Source organism: Macrotis lagotis, chromosome 1 (assembly GCF_037893015.1).
Source record: "Macrotis lagotis isolate mMagLag1 chromosome 1, bilby.v1.9.chrom.fasta, whole genome shotgun sequence".
Lineage (NCBI taxonomy): Eukaryota > Metazoa > Chordata > Mammalia > Peramelemorphia > Peramelidae > Macrotis > Macrotis lagotis.
This window is the reverse complement of record NC_133658.1, coordinates 98,647,429-98,662,841: the sequence shown is the minus strand read 5'-3', so window position 1 is coordinate 98,662,841 and position 15,413 is coordinate 98,647,429. Positions and strand designations below refer to the sequence as shown.

General features: G+C 37.4%; 1 protein-coding gene across 6 annotated transcripts in view; it reads right to left on the bottom strand.

The window, feature by feature from the left end:
- Positions 1-15,413, bottom strand: part of SOCS5 (suppressor of cytokine signaling 5) — a 144,746-nt gene that overhangs the window by 18,709 nt on the left and 110,624 nt on the right. For 5 of the 6 annotated variants that reach the window (XM_074205285.1, XM_074205293.1, XM_074205272.1 and 2 more), the window contains one exon: positions 9,406-9,466. The gene's annotated coding sequence lies outside the window, so the exon portion shown is untranslated. Of the gene's footprint in view, positions 1-9,405; positions 9,467-11,391; positions 11,459-15,413 lie in introns of all 6 variants that reach the window. The other variant, XM_074205302.1, reaches the window with a different exon arrangement.

The following is a 15,413-nucleotide window of genomic DNA, read 5'->3' as shown; positions in this document are numbered from 1 at the left end:
CTGATAAATCCTCCAAAAAGGGATTACTAGTGAACCAGCAAACTGGGTCTCTAATAATAGATATCTAATAAAGATATCAAGAGGAAATGGAGCTATATATCTGGTATTCCCTTTATTTTATGATTGATCTACCTTCTTTTCCTTTCATAATCTCTTTGAATCAATTTAACTCAATTGAAGCACTTAAAAGTAAAAAAGTGTAAGGGCATCTTGCTGTAGTAGACAGGGCCCTTAGTGGAAAGAATTTCAAGAATGGAGAGACAGACAGACAGACAGACAGAGACAGGAAACTGAAAATTTGGTTGGAACATAAAAATATGTAAAAGTGATGTAAATTGCACCTACAAAGCACTCCCAAGTGTATCCAAACCAAATTGAAAATTATTTGATAAAATAAAAATACAGCAAAACATACATTACACTTTAAAATGAAGTCAATACTTGGCCCACAGTTGAGTTTAGAGCCTTGGATCTGGAATCAGGAATTTGTTATTACTGTTCATTCATTTCAGTCCTGTCTATTTCTTCATGGCCTGATCTGGGGTTTTCTTGGTAAAGATATTGGAGTGGTTTGCCATTTCCTTCTCATTTTACAGATGAGGTAAACAGGACCAGCTAGCTGTGTCCATCTAGCTAAGTAAGTTCTGACTTCAAATTATGCCATCTAGCTAAGGAAAGTTCTGAGTTCAAATTCAGATTCATACATTTTCTCTCTATGTGATCCTGTTTTCTCAACTATAGGGTTGGGGATAATAATAAAATTTATCTTGTAGAGTTGTTGTGAGGATAGTAGGGACTATAGAAATGCTTATTCTCTTTTTTTTCTTCTTCCCTTCTCTTTTCTCCCTTCCTCATCATCACTCACACAACCAGGCCCTCATCATCTCCCATCTGAACTCTCTTCAGTCTGTGCTCCCAAAGCTACCAGAAGCACTTCTTTTAAGCACAGGGGTCACTCTCTTACTCAACAAATGCTAGTGCTTCTCTATTGCTATGCCCACATAAACTCCATTTAGAAATTAAAACTCCCCACAATACACCCCTGTCTTGGTCTCCTCCCTTCCCTTTTCACCCCAGTCTTCTTGATTTGTTTCTCTCAGGAGGTTCTCTCTGGGTTACACCTGGAACACAGTTCTTCCTTCAGCTTGAGCACTACCTTCTACACAAAACCTTTCCTGATTATCCCAAATGATAAGACTCTTCTTTTAAAAAATAAGTCTGTATATACTTACTTACACATGCACATGCTCTTTCCCACAACCTCCTTAAGAGCAGGGGCTGATTTATTTTTGTCTTCATACCTCCAGAATTTGCCACACACATTAAGAAATTAATAAACACCGCTTGAATTATTAGAAATGCATTTTAAATAAGATGGGAAAATTGCTCAAAATGCAAAAATAGAAAACTCCATCCTAAAGAGAAAAGCTTATGGAATTTAAAGTTAATTTACATATCACTATGTTTCTTCAATTCAACTATTATTAAGAGCAACTATTACTCTTATAGGAAAACTGAACATATCTAGAATACTTTTAAGTGAAATTTCAGTATACTGTAATATTCTGCTGTATTTTATGTGTAAAATGTCAGGTGACAGTTTTCAGTAACTGCAGAGATAAGTTCTAATTTAGTCTCTAAAGTTATTAAAATGGTTAGTCTAATACTAATGGCAATTGTATTGGCATATGTCATTTGGGGAAGACACTCATGTTTTTCAACTTCTTTACTGTGAAAAGGATTCACTGTCTTCTATCTTCCCCCCCTTCTTAGTTTAGCAAATTGAAAAAGATGTACATATACTCGATGCCTCATTTCCTCCCTTCTCCCTCACTCCTCAGCTCTTTACAGTCTGGTTTCTGACCTTATCACTCAACTGAAAGTGCTCTCTCCAAAGTTAACCTATGAACTAGAACATCTAATGACTGAATATCAGTCCATATCTTGACCTCCTCTGCAGCACGACTGTGATGTGCTGCAGCTTTTCTGAATTCTCTCTCACCCCCTAGGTTTTTCAGATATTGCCCTTTCTCATTCTACTCATCTGACCGACCATTCCTGAGCTCTGTGATCTAGTGCCAGACTTAGAGTCAAGAAGATTTGAGACTGAATATAACCCCTCAGACATTTTCTAGCTCAATAATTGTAGTTATGAGATCTGAATCCATCATGACTATTTCCTTACTTGAAAAAATTAGACTAAGTGATGAGCAAGATCATTTCTATGATCCAAATCTATGATCTCCAACTGTGGATCTACTCCAAAAGCTCTATCCTGGGCTTCTTCTCTTTCTACATGCTTTCATTTCATGATTCAGATTGAGAGCTTTATACCTCTCTCTGGAGATCCAGTTCCACTCACCTACTCGCCTACTTGAACATTTTGAATTGGATATCTGGAAGGTATTTCATACTCAACAGGTTCTAATCAGAATTCATTAATTTCATCACTGCTCCCAAACCTCATTTCAAAAATTCTGTCTTTTTTTTTCCTTTCAGTTACCTACCTCACATAGCCAATCAGTAGCTAAATCATTTCATCTTCATCTTGATAAGATCCCCACATCTTCCTTCTATCCTGTCACAGAATCATCACTTGTGGTCAGGTCCTCAATCAACTTCTATAAAATCACCTGTTTGTCTTCCTGTATCAAGCTTCCTCATACCTACTCTTGCCAATACAATTTCATCTCTACAAAGTCACCAAAGTGATTTTTCTAAAATGCAGATCAGACCATATCCCTCCATTACTCCATAAACTCACTATCAATACAATCCCCTGTTCAGTATTTAAAGTTCCTCACAATCTGGCTCTATTCTACCCATGCAGTCCCATTACACATTATTTACTGGCATTCTCACAGCTCACAGATGGCACTTATCTCTCATTTCCATGCCTTTGCTCTGGTTGTTTCCATCCTTGAAATGTTCTCCCTCTTTACTTTTACCTTTTGAAATCCCTGGTACCCTTCAATACTCAATTTGAGTACCACTTTCAGCATGAGTCTCCCCAGTCCCTCACTTAATCTCTATTTTCCTCAGTTTCCTCAACCATAAAATGGAAATAACAATAACATCCAACCCTTTAATGTTGATGTACGATTCCAATGAGACAATATTTATAAAAAAATGTTTATGACAGTGTCTAGCATTTAGAAATGCTTATTTTTTTCCCTAAATGCTTATGTGATCTCTCTCTCCCTGTCAGACTGTAAATTCCATGAGATGGACTGCTTCTCTGTGTATCCATTACCTATTGTTCAGTTGATGCTTATTATCCAGTTATTTTCAGTTGTGCCACGTTCTTCGTGACTCCATTTGGGGATTTGATATCTATTGGCAGAGATAGTGGAGTAGTTTGCAATTTCCAGCTCATTTTACAGATGTTTCATGAAACTAAGGAAAACAGGGTCAAGTGACTTGTCCAGGGTCACAAAGCTACTGAGAGTCTGAACTCAGGATGATGAGTTTACTCCAGTCTGGGCTTTCTATCCACTGTACCACTTAACTGTCCAAGTATATAACTGACAAATGCTTACAGATTCTCCTATGTATTTGTCTGAAGTTTTATAAAACTGTTTGGATGATGCCTGAATTGGTTTCCTTCTCTGTGAAATGAGAGGGTTGAAGGCTGATTTCACACCTTTCAACTCCAAATTCTATGATACTTTGTAACAAACTTCATAACACAAATAATTCTCAACAATGACCATGAGCAATATGGACTGGAAAATTATATGAAATTCAAAGAGAATCTCCTCAAGTACTTTACTACTTTTATAGCATCTCTCTATACTATTTAATAGACTTGTTAGAAGAAAATATAACATTTATGCTTTCTTCTTGACATTTGGCCAACTTATTACATTAGGTGTCTCTTTCTGGAGGGAGAAGACAGGCAGACAGAAAAGACTACAAGCTCAATGAGAACCTTTGACATCAAAGGCTTGAGTTTAATTCTTATCTAACCTACTTATGAATGGCATATTCAAAAGTACCTAAGGTTGGCTTACATTAACTCTCAAATGATAGATTTATAAAAGACTCCAGTTCCCTTTGTCTTCAATAGTGGGAAAAACACAGTCTTCAACTGCCTTAGGCCACTTACGATCATTCTAGAAGTCTGGATAGTTACAGGATGCAGTAATGTAGGTGGTTTCATTTATAAAATTAACAAGACAGGAGCCCAAGGTGAGGGAGAAACACCCATCTCTTTGTTTTCTTTTTGATGAATAAATGACCTTGATGGTTTGTATTAAACTCTATAACTTTATTTTTTTGCAAGTGAACTTTAATTTATCAATGCTATAATTTTGTTATAAGAGTAAACATAACCCCCCAACAATGAGAAACCTCAAGAACAGTGTGTGTGTGTGTGTGTGTGTGTGTGTGTGTGTGTGTGTGTGTGTGTGTGAGAGAGAGAGAGAAAGAAAATGTACTTCGGTCTGCATTCAGATTTCAATGGCTCTGGGGTGAGTTGCTTTCTTTATCATAAGTCCACCAGCAAAGTTGCTTCAATATTTTTCCCACAGTTGCTATTACTAGCTATATTTCCCCCTACTCTATTCCTCCCTCCTTTCATCCTGGCCCTGTCCAAAAGTGTGTTGTATCTGAGTACCTTCTCCGTCAATATTCCCTCTCTTCTATCACCTATTCCCCCCTTCCCTCCCCCAATTGCCCCTTTATTCCATCCCTTTCTTCTCATTTTTCTCTAGGATAAGATAGATTTCTATACCCTATTAAGTGTGTATGTTATTTCCTCTCTGAGACATTTCTGATGAGAATGAAGGCTCACTCATTCCTCCTTGCCTTTCCCCTTTCCACTCCATTGAAAAAGCTTTTTCTTGACTCTTATGTGAAATTTCTTAGCTTTTTCATCTCCTTTCCCTTCCTCCCAGTACTTTCCCTATCACCCACTGACTCCATCTTTTTACTACATTATACCATTATATTCCACTCCTTCCTGTGCCCTGTCTATATGCTCCTTCTAACAGCTCTTATAAATGAGAAAGTTCATATGAGTTACCAATATCTTCTTCCCATGCAGGAATACAAACAGTTCAACATCAAGTTCCTCATAGTTAGTCCTTCTCATCCACCCCCTCTATGGTTCACCAGAGTCCTGTTCTTGGAGATCAAACTTTCTGTTCAGCTCTGGTTGTTTCAATAGGAAAGTGTGAAAGTCCCCTGTTTCATTGAAAGTCCATGTTCAGTTTTGCTGGGTACTTGGTTGTAAACCAAGATCTTTTGCCTTCCAGAATATCATATTCCAATCCCTACAAGCCCTTAATATAGATGCTCTCAGATCCTGTGTAATCCTGACTATGGAGCCTCAGTAGTCAAATTGTTTGTTTCTGGCAGCTTTTAGAATCTTCTCTGATTTGGGAGTTTTGGAATTTGGATATAATAGTCCTGGAAGTTTTTCTTTTGGGATCTCTTTCAAGAGGTGACTGGTGAATTCTCTCAACTTCTATTTTACTCTCTGCTGCTAGGATCTCAGGGCAACTTTGCTGTATTATTTCTTGAAAAATGAAATCTAGTTTCTTTTCCTGGTCATGGCTTTCAGGTAGCCCAATAATTTTTAAATTATTTCTTCTGGATCTGTTTTCAAGGTTGGTTGTTTTTTCCAATGAAATATTTCACATTTTCTTCTAATTTTTGTTTTTTTTGGAAGTTTTATTTCTTCCTGATTTCTTGAAGTCATCATCTTCCTTTAGTTCCATTCTGCGTTTGAAGGAATTATTTTCTTCAGAGAGCTTTTTTTTATCTCCTTTTCCAGCTGGCCAATACTGCTTTTTAAGGCATTCTTCTCCTCATTTGCCTTTTGTTTTGCTTTTTTTCCATTTGGCCTAAACTGGCTTTTAACATTATTTTTTCATATTTTTTTTTGCATTTCTTTCACCAAGCTGCTGATTCGTTTCATGATTTTTCTGCAGCACTCTCATTTCTCCTCCCAATTTTTCCTCCACCTCCCTTAATTGCTTTTCAAAGTCTTTTTTGAGCTCTTTCATAGCCTGAGCCCATTTTCTATTTCTCTTGGAGTTTTGGATACGGAACCTTCAATTTTGTCATCATCTGAGTATGTGTTTTGACCTTTCATGAGACTAAAGTAATTCTCTATGGTCAGATTCTTCTTTTTTTCTGTTGTTTACTCATTTTCTCAGTCCAATACTAATTTACAGTATTTCTAAGGTTTTGGGTTTTTTGGGGGGGAGGGGGGACACCCCACTGGGACCTTTATTCCTCCAAGGTATTATGCTCTCTTGGTTTGATATGTAGATAACCACAGCATTCCCCTCTGCGCTGGTGCTATAAGGAGGAGTCCTGCTTGGCTATCTTAGTATGGAAGCCCAAACTGCAGCTTGGATCTGAGTGTGGACAAACAGCAGAGTCCTATCCTGAGGGAGAGCAGAGAAATTTCTGCAGTCTCCCCTGACTCTCTTACTGTCTGTGGGTTATGCTCTGGAGGTGCAGGCTGCTTTTTCCAGATTCTTGCTGCAGGTTCTGCAGCAGGTGCTCCTCATTCCATACTAATTCGGGTGTAGCAGAATTCTCTCCCCACCCTCTCAAGCTGTTCCCCAGGCTGCAAGGTGACCGGGGCTTTTTCCAACTCCCGGTCCTGGTGAAACACACCTTTAAACCGTGGAACTTCTAAATTATCTTGGACTGGGAAAATGTATCACTCAGTCTTCCTGTGGGTTCTGCCCCTCTAAATTTTGGCTAGTGTCAATAATTTGACTTTTGGAGTTTTGGTGGGGGGGGAAGGAGTTCCCAGGAAATGCTGCCATCTTGGCTCCACCCCTCCTCTATAACTATTTAAAATTAAAATATGAACTCTCTCATTTGGCTTTTAAAGTCCTTTAGAACCAGGCCCCAAACCTATCTTTTCTGTTTCCTTTTTCTCCCTACAGCCGTCTTGGTCAAACTGGCCTTTTCTTTATTTCTCACATATTAGACTACAGCTGTACTCACATCTAAAGTGCACTTGCTACTCACCTCTACCTTGAGAATCCTTAACTTCCCTCTTAGTTTAAAGTACCACCTTCTCCATGATGTTCTTCCTGATTTCCTTGGCCAAAAAAGCAAATGTGATCCTATGACATATTGACAGGCAGTGGCCAGGACTAGTAAGATTTTTCCTCCTGTGTGTATATTCCTCTCTGATGAGATATTGAGTTCAGTTCTGGACACTGAAGTGGCCAAACAAGATTAATCCAGACAGCCAGTACTGTATGAGGATCAATTTAGCCTAAAAAAAGAACTCAAGGAAATCCTCAAGAATGTAAAGGGCTGTCCTGTGGCAGAAGGCCTAGACTTGTTTTGCTTGATTCTAGTCAGTAAGAGCTGAAGATACAAAGTAGCAATTTTAAGATTTGGTGTAAGGAAAAACTTCTTAACAATAATAGTTATTCTTCAATTTCAAAGACAACCCCAATCATGTTTATTATAGTGAGTGGGTATATTGTGTCAAGACATCCTTCTCACTCATCTTTTCCAGAACCATTTCACCCCACAGCCTGATTTGATAGGAAACAAGTCTTCTGGTAATGGTCTGGTGCTGTGGGAGTCTCTTGGCTTTTGAAAATGGTTTCCTGTCCCATGTCAGTGAGACAACACAGTTTATCCAAACCGCTCTCTCAATGGCCTAATGGTCAGTTATTACTGTTGCCAGTACAACTTTTTCTCTCTGAACTTCAATCACACTCCCCCTGGAACCCAAAGATTTTGGTTTCTCAGAAGCTGCCTGGTGGGTCATGGGAATACTGCTGCTGGATCACTTATGATCAATGACATCAATTTATGGTCAGAGCTACAACAGTGTCTGATCATCTTCAGTGTCTGATCATCTTCAAACTTCCTCATTCTTGATAATTAAAACATTCTTGGCAAATGCCTTCTCTCTCATCCGCTTTGCACCAGTCCAAGATGTTCACCTACAGCAGCACAATATGAAGGCCCCCAGCCATCCTTTTAATCATGGACCCAGGACCAGAGATTCTATTCCATTCTTCCCAGCTGGGGCATCCAGGTGATTCTAGCCTGCATTGAATACTCTAATTTTTTGAAAGTAAATGCTTTAGCCCTTTCAGCTAAGAGCATGGAGAGAATGCCAAAAGGCAGGGTCTGAGATGAGAAGTGGTCCACCTTGTGGCAGGACCCCCAGCTTGATCCCAAGATCCAACTAGGAGCATTTTAATAGCAGCCTTTTACCATACACTTTTGGATCTGAAATGACCACGGCTACTGACATCAGACTTGCTCTCCACTGGATCCTCATTAAATGTTGCTATTTTCTTCCCCTACAATTAGGTTATCCAAAGCAGAATGAATCAAGACCCAGGAGACAGCCCCCACTGGAGGGCCCACCACCTGTGAGATATATTGTGGAGAGGATTACACTAAATGGCTATTGCAATATCTCCCAAATATTCTTTCGTAAAGTATATTTGCATTTTCTTACTATTATTATAGTTACTATTATTATATAGTTTTACAGATTAATACCAAATATATATAGCTGCACAATAACTTACTTTTGTTAATTTAACATACTGTTCAAATAGCACCATTTTGGCTTTTCTATTCCTCTTCCTTCATTTTCAATTACTTCCAAAAAAGGTATTATAACTTTCTAATCAAAGAATTACTGTATCTCAGGTAAAAATCTCAAACACACTTATTTTTGTTTTGAATAAACATTAGAAAGTAGTTTTCTATTTCTACATTTTATCGTGAACCTTCAACTCAAACATTTTAATCAAAGACTGGGAGGGAAAGTTCTAATACTCTTATCATTAAATCAGCATTTTGAACATACAGAAATAATTATTTAAAACTTGTATGTGACATTTCTACAAGTAAATGAGCTTTATTTGTTTTCCATTTTCATTGTCACAACAGCATCTACTCCCCAATCCTCTTGCCCATATCATTCCACATATGCACAAAGTTCTCTTACATATAACCAATCCTCCCAGGCTTTCCTGGCCTTTACTTCTGTTTTGAAACATGATCCACAACTGCCAGATAAAAGCTCTTTAGGAGTTTTCAATCAAGAAGTCAGCTGCTTCTCAAAAAACAGAAGGGAAAAACCATTCTTCTCCCATGTCTGCCTAGCAGGTTCTCTCTCTGCTTCCTCCCACTTCTGAGATGGAGGGCTGAAGGTACCATGGCTAACAATGAATGCAGTACATGCCAGGCAGTATAAAGATTTGTTTAGGTTTCAAATGACTTTCAATCTTGGGATGAAGGCACTGGAGGAAGAGTCAAGAGTTAGAGCAACTGCTCAGGCTTCTTCCAAAGATTCCAAAGAACTCAAGTGTGAAATTTGAAAGAAAACAAACTCTAAAACAAAAGTTTATAAACACCATGCAAACAATATTCTTACGTCTGTCTTTTACTCACCGAAAACCACTGGCATCTACAGACATCTCCCATCAAACAGGCTTTATTTACGGGAATGTTACTAGAATAAAGGAAAGAAATATTTGTTAGTTTCCAATTTACTTGACCACTGATTACCATATAGACATGAAAGTATATGATTTTATTCAAAAATAAGAATTTCTAAGATTAACAAAAACTGTTGCCACATAGAAAAATAACTTTCTACCCTTCTTCCCCCCAAGGGAAATATTGGGCTTGAGAAAGGAAAAGTTAGGAAGCTGCCTCTGATGCTAAGCTACTCTATGACCATGTGTAGGCAATTCAACAAAATTTATATGGAACTCAGTTTGCTCCTCTTAAGACAGAGAGAATATGACTTCTACTCCCTTAAACTTGACAGGGCTATTGTGAGCAAAATGCACATCCTTATTTCTTTTAGAACATCTAACTTCAATTAGGCATTTAATGTTTGTTTACTTTCTGCAAGTGACTGCTAGACAGTGGGTATACAAAAACAAAAACAGAACTGTATCAGAGGTCCAGCACTTTTCATTCTAAATGGGGGGGGGGGGGAGAGCCAGGAAGAAGTAAACAGAACATCTGAGGTGAATAATTAAAAACAAAATATAAGATAATTTGAGATAAAGGACAGCAAGAATAGCTAGGGGAGGAGGGTAGGGGAATGGAGGAAATTGGGGAAGTGCTACCTGGACTAAGTCTTTAAAGAAGAGAAGGCATCCAATGAGATGCAGAGATAGGGAAGCAAAATTAGTATATTTCAGGCATGAAGGGTGGTTTCTGTGAAAACAAGAAAGTTGTTGGATTTGGTTTTTCCAATTTCACTGGAATGTAGTGGGTAAAAAGACAAAGAACATAAATAGATATAATAATAGAAATATAAATAGATGAGGACAGGTAGGCTGGAATCAGATTGTGAACAGTTTTGTAATCTAGGCAGAAGACTGTGTATCATCATATGACGTCATCATCATCAACTTCATTCCAAAAATGAAGTGCATAACCTTGGGTGATAGGTAGGTGCTATTATTATGACCATTTTACAGATGATGAAACTAAGACAAATGGAAGTTAAATGATTTGCCCAGGATCCCACAGCTAGTATTTGAGGGTACATTTGAATTCAGGTCTTCCAGACTTCAGGTCCAAGCTTATCTACAGTGAAACCTAGCTGCTATTACCAGTCTAAAGGCAAAAAGAACTTTGAGTAAGAGAGTGATATGATCAGACTGTGCCTTAAGATCATTTTAGCAGGTACGTGTTGTTTGTCCTTTGTTTTGAAGAAGACCAATGACATCATGAGGTGATGTCTCAATTTATACATAAATTAGATAGTGAGGCAGAGCCCAAAGTCATCAGTCTCACTCTCTCTTCCAGAGTCATCAAAGTGCAATGATAAGACAAAAGTCAAGCCATCTAGTGATGGCCAGGGATGCAGTGGATGACTCTGGTGTTTTCAATGTTTGACCAAGCTCTAAGTGCTATACAGCACCTGCCAATAATATGTTGGAACACACTGTTCTCAATAGCCCATTCCACCAGGGAAAATCTTCATGTGCTTGGGATAGACACCCCCAAACTCACTAATGGATTTGAGAATGTTTATGGTAATGCTCTTTCTATTGGGGCAAAAGAGTAGAAATAGATACATGCCTGTAAATTTAGGAATGGCTGAAAAAAAGTGTGGCATATGAATGTAAAGGAATTTTATTGTACCATAATAAGGAATATAATATTCTTAGAAATATAAACAACTTACATGAACTCATGCATAATGAAGCAAGAAGAACCCAAATAATATAGGCACTACTCAGAAAAATATGAGTAGAAAAAATTCTGAAAGATTCTAGAACTTTGATTTGAATCAATCATGGGATCATAGATTTATAAATCTATATAAATATAAATCTGGCAGGAAAGAACCTTAGAGATCATCAACTCATTTTGCAGATAAGGAAATAAAAATAGAAATTCATAGTTTCTTACATGGTCCTCTTTTATGCTCCTTAGGTCTTAGATTTTTTTTGTTATATCTACATTAAACAAAACAAACCTAAAAGAAACAAAACACACAAATCAAAGTACAAGTATAGAGGCTAAGAAACAGACTGTGAGTCAGTCATTGAACTCTAAGTTATGAGATAGAAGATTCTAGCAAGACCTGAATTAGGAGATACTTACAGATTAAAAAAAAAAAGCCTTTTTCAGGCTGCAGAAAGGCCAAAGGGCTGTTTGCCAGGGGGAATGAGACAAGGAATACAGCTATTTTTCTTTCTGGTTACTGTGTTGGGTGAAGAGGATGGCAAGGCACACAGGTTCTTCTAGAGTGTTAAGTGCATTCCACAGTCCTCTAAAGAATTCACTTTAAGCTCCTGCTTTTGCTGCTTGCCACCTCTGGTAGCATGACAAGTGTACAACCACAACAAGGATTTTGAATATATTATCTCATCTTAGCTCCATAACTACCTTGAGTTAAGTATGACAGCCAACATCCTAATTTAAAGACTAGACTCTGAGAGGTAAAGGAACTTCCTAAAGTCACACACACAACTACTAAGTTTCTGAGAGGAAAGCTGAATCCAGATCTTCCCTTCCCAAATCCATGTCACTTCTATGCCTTAAGAAATAACTTTATTTCCTTGTTCCATTAATTCAGAAAGTCTAATAGTGAACAGTGTTGTCCCAGCACCAAGGGAGCAGAGGAGACCTTTCAGATGCAGGACTCATGGCTGTAGGGTAAGCAAGACTGAACTCAAGGACAGAAAAATCTTCCCCAGGCCCTATATTTTGCACAGCTGGAATTGAATATCAGGAAAAGCAAATACTGTAAAGTGAAATGAGCACATCAGTCTGGCTAAACAAATTTACTTCAGTTGAGTTAGAACTGTAATATCTGTATTATTATAATTGTAACTCTATTAATATCTAAAGAAAAACTTGACAGTACATCAGGTAGGAGGAAAGAAAGAAGTAAGAAAAAATAGAATCCAAACCTTTGGTTAGTACAAAGGGATAGAGCTGACCCACAAACCCAGAAACTAACGTTACTTAGTGTCTGTGGGGCTGGTCAGAGACTCTCTAAAAAGGACTCTACAGTCATTTAATGTTCTAAATTCAAACCTCCTTCAAGTTGATTAGGCAAAAAAAATTAAATAAAACTTTCATTTGATAGCCAATCTTTAGGTGATGATCCTCTCTGTATGAAACTAGATAGGTCACTAGAGTCAAAAAAAAGTTCACCATAAGTACAGCATATGTACAGCCAGAAACACAATACTTACCACAAATAAGTATAGTCAAACAAAACTAATCCACATTTATTTTCCATCATATTCATGTGCCATAATTTGTTTAGACTTTCTCTAATTTATATGTACCCTCTTATTTTCTAGTTCTTTCCTTAAAAATAAAAGTCGTTTTAAATGTTTTTGTACATATTGATCATTTTTCTCTTTCTCTTTAAAGTACTAAACACAATAGTGATATTATTACTAAGTCAAATTTCATGAATAATTTAGTAATTTCTCATTTGATTCCAAATTGCTTTCTAGTACAGTAAGGCTAATCCACAATGACCTCACTAGTCTATAAGTGTGCCCATCTTTTGACAATCCCTCTAAAAATCTTCCCCACCCTTGTATCTTTGTCAATCTTATGAGTTTGTTTTTTATTATTGTTTTTATTTTTATTGGATTTTACAATTGTTCCCCTAATCTCATTTCTCTCCCCCTACCCCACACAGAAGGCATTCTGATAGTCTTTACATTAAAACTTAGCTGTTTTAATGTGCATTTCTTTATTAATTACTTAAGTGTTATTCTTGCCTGGCTGTTGATATCTTGGATTTCTTCCTTTGAGAACTCTGTTATTTTAACTCTCAATTAAGGAATAACTCTTGTTCTATATTTGAAGATACATCTTACTGAATATCAGACTTTTGTCAGAGAAATTTGCTACAAAGATTTCCCAGTTAATTACTTTTCTCTTCTAATTTTTTTTTTGCGAGGCAAACGGGGTTAAGTGGCTTGCCCAAGGCCACACAGCTAGGTAATTATTAAGTGTCTGAGACCGGATTTGAACCCAGGTACTCCTGACTCCAGGGCCGGTGCTTATCCACTGCGCCACCTAGCCGCCCCCCTTTTCTCTTCTAATTTCAACTGCACTGTTTTGTATGATCAAAATATTCAGATAATCAAAAGTTAATTCCATGTCTAGTCACAAACTATCTATCCACTAATTTTTTTGGAAATCATGCAGCTTGTTTTATCTAGCACATGTACCAGTTTGAAACTATTATTGACAATAATGAATGAGAACTTGGACTAAATCAAGTATGTTTTAACCAGGTAATGTTTTAACTAGTACCAAGTAATTTTGATGATTATTGTCTTGTAGAAAAATTTAAAAACTAGAACTGTTAGTTTTCCTTCCTTTCCACTTTTCCCACATTATTTCCCTTGAGAATCCCACCCTTTAATTCCTTCAGATGAATTCTACAATTATTTTTCTAGCCCTCTAAAGTAGTCACTAATCCTTTGGTCATTTGGTAAGTATTAAAATGGATGAAGTTGAATCATTTTTACTACATTATCTTACTCTATACTTAAAAGCAATTAATACTATAATACTCATTAATACAATAATGCTGTATTAACAGATATATAAATTAACAACATATTATTAAATGCATATTAATATAACAAAATAATTACTATTATAATAATAATAGCAACTAATGGCCAAACACCACTGTGCTATAAGAAATGATGAGTGGGAAGACCTATGTGAATTGATATAAAGTGAAATGAAGAGAACCAGAGCACCATACACAGGAACAGTAATAGCGATCAACTGTGAAATGAGACAATTTCAAATGACTCACAATGAAAAATGTTATCTACCTTCAGAGAGAACTGATAAACTGAATATAGATAGAAGCATACATTTTGAATTTTTTTCCCCAATGAGTAAATTGGAAATATTTTGCATGACTTCACATGCATAACTGCTATCAGTTTGCCTAATCTATTGATGGAGAGACTGGAGAAAGAAAAAGAATTTGGAATTTTATAACTTTAAAAATCAATGTGGGGGCGGCTAGGTGGCGTAGTGGATAAAGCACCGGCCCTGGAGTCAGGAGTACCTGGGTTCAAATCCGGTCTCAGACACTTAATAATTACCTAGCTGTGTGGCCTTGGGCAAGCCACTTAACCCCATTTGCCTTGCAAAAACCTAAAAAAAAAATCAATGTTAAAATAAATACAGTATACTTAAAAATGTATCTCCAATTATTTGGGTCTATATTTGTGTAAAGAGTGTTCTGGGGGAAGCTAAGTGGCACAGTGGATAGAGCATTGGCCCTGGAGTCAGGAAGACCTAAATTCAAATTCAGCCTCAGAAACTTAATAATTACCTAACTGTGTGACCTTGGGCAAGTAACTTAATCCCATTGCCTTGCAAAAAAGAAAATGTGTTCTGTACTTGTATTCACAAAGGTCTTATGAAGGTCTTGGTAGAAAGACTTAAACATAAAAATTCATAACTTGTGTAGATTTATTTTATATCTTGTCTCCTTGGTGAAATTGTTTCAATTAATTTTAAAAATTAAGATGGGGGCAACAGGAAAAGAACCTCTCTTAGGTGCCCTCATGCTATAAAATTTCAAAACTAATAAAATAAGGGCTCTAACTAAATTTTTGAGAGACAGAACCCACAGAGGGATCCAGTGAGGCAATTCTCCAGCCCAAGGTAATGTGGAAAACAGTGGAAAGACTCCACTCCACTGGATTAGAGGGGTGGTTGGCCAGAATGAAGGAACTTCAGCCTCCCAGAGGCAGCCCCAGGGAGCCTCGGAGCCAGGCTCACTTCAGTGGGGGCAGTTTCCTGACCTACACCCCAGAGAGCACCAGGCACAACTTGGAAGATCAGCGGGGACCTCTGCCAAAGCAAGAGCATGAAGTCCAGCCCTCAGGGCACTCAGGAAGCAGCAAGGCCCTCTGCAGCCCAGA